General features: G+C 46.5%; 1 pseudogene; it reads right to left on the minus strand.

Annotated features, from left to right (window-relative positions):
- Nucleotides 1-651: 651 nt before the first annotated feature.
- LOC120861806 lies at nucleotides 652-1264 on the minus strand (annotated as a pseudogene).
- Nucleotides 1265-3340: the final 2076 nt, after the last annotated feature.

Raw genomic sequence — 3340 nt, forward strand, 5'->3', positions numbered from 1 at the left:
TCTGGTTAGGATCCATAAGAAATTGTTCTTCCTTTCACTAATGATCAAATTCATAGATTGTTTGTTACCAGTTACTAGTATGGATTGGCAAATTGCCATTGGTGATTTCATAGGTGAGGTTCATAACCATTTTCCAAAGTCACCTTTGATTACTATGGCTGCTAAACACAAATGAATAATTCCTATTATTATGAAAACAATTCCTCTTGTTAATGCTCCCGTGTATTTTACTGATGCAAATAAAACTCTCAAAGCTGGTTATGTTGGACCCACAACAAAGGTTTGGCAATCTATCCTAATTCCAATTCCACTGTATCCTGTTCAGGACCACAAAACAAAATGGAAGAGTTCCCAGTTGCTTTTACAAAATAGCGAAACTCTTGTTCTTGAACTGGGTAAGCACAAACACCCTGTGATCAACATCATTCACAAAGCTGAGACACTGAAGTTTATTTAGCCTTCCATTAAAACAATTCAAGTTTGACAATTTTCTAAAGGAAACAGAGACGAATCTGCCTATCATCATAAAGAACAGGAACCCAAAGAAGCTACAGAATGGCTCCCCCAACTGGGCCAGGCCCTCAGTTCTGAGAAGGCTGAACACTCCCTCTTCAATCGCAGAGGGAAGGATTGGCCGGCTGCCTCTCTGGCTCAGGCCTCCTTGTCCTCCTCCCTCGCAGCCTCTGCAGACTGAAGTGGGAAAGCCCTCAAAGCCCTTTGTCTGACCCCGAGCCCAAATGCCGTGACTTGCTCTTTGCTGGTCTCCGCATAGGCCCGGGGACCCCACAGGAACTCGTAGCGAGCAGGGTCACTGTCAGGCACCTGCCGGTACTCCAGGTGTCCCTCCTGCACCCACACTTGGGTCAGCAGCTCCCTGGGCTCCCCAAAGATGGAGTGCTCCCTCCCAACACACCCCCCCATCTGCTGAGTGCTCCCCAGACCACCTCCTCAGGGGCGGGGTCTCCATTCCTCATGATCTGGCTGAGGACCAGCACCAGGAGGCCGGCCTTGGGCAGGCCCTGCCCACCGCTCTGCATTGCATCACAGGTGAGGCCCAGGGCAGGGGCCGCAGTGTAGGTGTGCTCCCTGGGGTCTACCCCCCTCACCTCCACGCCAAAGACCAGCTGCAGGCACTGCGAGACGTGACTGGAGACCACAGGGAAGTGCTCCTGGTTATCCCTGAGGGCCGTCTTCAGCATTTCCGCCTGGGAGGTCAGCTCCTTGGCTGATACTTAAGGAGCAGGAACTTCATCAGGTTAGTCATCACTGGAGAGTCCCATGGACTGTACAGGCCGTGGTGTTGCCAAGAGTCGGACACGACTTTCACTTCCCATTGGTTACTCAGTGTCATCTTGCTTGTTTTAAGCACAGTTCATCTTCAGTTCCAAGGTTGGTTTGTTCCCACTTCCTTGAGACCAGTTCTCAGAACTGTGGCAGCTTATGTTATGGCTATCGTCTGGTCATCATGGAGTTTAACTTCTTCCACTTGATGGGGGTGGGGAGTTCACTATTTGCAAAACAGCTCAAAGGATAAAGCTCAGAATATTATCTATAGGCTTTGAGGAGGAAGTAAAGGTCCTTGACTTTGTTTAATGACTAAACTATTATCATTTGGTATTTTAAAAGTTTTCTGTTTTGTTTTATGTGCTTTTGGCCATGCCATCCATCTTGTACCATTTTAGTTCCTCAACCAGGGTTTGAACCCAGTCCATGGCAGTGAGAGCTCTGAGTCTTGTCCACTGGACCACCAGGGAACTCCCTTATTATTTGGTCTTGTTTGACTGCTTTCCTTTGCTTCTGCATTTTATTTCTCTGGTTAATTTATTCTTTGGCTAAAGTTTTTCTACAGACAAAAGGCAGGTGGAGGACACGGAGGGGAAAGACTTAAGGGTCCTGCTCTGTCTCACTCTTATCTGAAGGCCTTGGCCTCCAGGTTTCTGCTCAGAGATCACTTGTCTGTGCATATGACATGCATCAGGGCTGCAGGGACCAAATCAGTCAGGACCACAAGGGGACAGCCTCAGGGCCCAGATGCTTAACAGCACAGAGGCTGAGAAACAGGCATTTTGCTATGTTTCTGAAGAACTGAGCCCACAGTTAAATGAAACATCATGCTTGTTACACACGAGAAGCCAAGTAGACACCTTGCCTCAATGCTGTTTTGATTATAGACATTACATAACAAGTTGAATGAGGAAACAAAGGCATTTTGCATCCTGAGCTCCACTAATACAAGTCAGTCCAAGTTCCTAATGAAAACATTGCTCTTGGCTTTGATGAAACCAATGATTGCAGATAGGTGATGATCTTTGCAAAACTGAGAAACATGGGAGAAGGCTGCCCTCCACCCCCCAACCCCCCAGAGTGAATGAAACTGTGCCCCTGTGAAGTCTTCTGTTTTGTTCTGTGCTCTGTATTTGGAGCCGGGTTTTCTGAAGCCAGGACTCCCTTGAAGAATTTTTTCCCCCCACCACAATTGGTTCTATTTAACTCAGTTGTCACTGAGTCCTCCTTTCACAACACCTTTCCTTCAAGACTGGAGGAGTTTTGTAGCGTTTAAAAACAACGACGACAACAACAACAACCAAACAAAACTTCCTCCTTCTGCGACCCCTGGATCCCATACGTCTTGACTGTTGTACGTTTCCTATTCCATGATCAAGGTTCCTCAAGGGTGGGATCTTATTTAGCTCTGCATCCTCAGTGCTAAGCCCAGGTCCCTTCACATCTGAGCAACTAGCAAGGTTTGTAATGATTAATCTTTTGGCTGCTCCACAGGCTAAACATCTTTGGATAGCACAGGAGGTTAAATTATGCCTCCCCCCAAAGACATACCAAAGTCCTAACCCACTGTGCCTGTGACCTTACTTGGAAGTCAGGTCTTTGCCAGAAAAGAGACACAGAGAAACACAAGTAGGCCAAGTGGGCATGGAGGAAAGGATTAGAGTTAAATGGCCACAGGCCCAGGACACTCACAGGTGCTGGCAATCACCAGAAGCTGAGAGGCAAGAAATAGATCCTCCCACCAAGCCTTCAGACCTGTGATGGCAAATCTCTACAGTTTTAAACCACCCAGTTTGTGCTAATTGGTTATGACAACCCTAGGAAACCAAAACAGCATGAAAATCAATTACATGGTCAAAGACTATGAGGTTTAGCAATCATTTATCTCTTGACTCCACAGACATTGGGCTTTGCTCTTTTCTCTGATAAACTACATGACTTGAGTTAGTTTTCAATCTTTGATTCCGATAGAGACCCTTTAGAAAAAAAAATCCCAACTGAGGGATTAACATTCAAAAAGACTGAAGAATCTTTGAGGTGTTTTTGGAGTATTGTA

Source organism: Oryx dammah, unplaced genomic scaffold (genome assembly GCF_014754425.2).
Source record: "Oryx dammah isolate SB20612 unplaced genomic scaffold, SCBI_Odam_1.1 HiC_scaffold_3, whole genome shotgun sequence".
NCBI lineage: Eukaryota > Metazoa > Chordata > Mammalia > Artiodactyla > Bovidae > Oryx > Oryx dammah.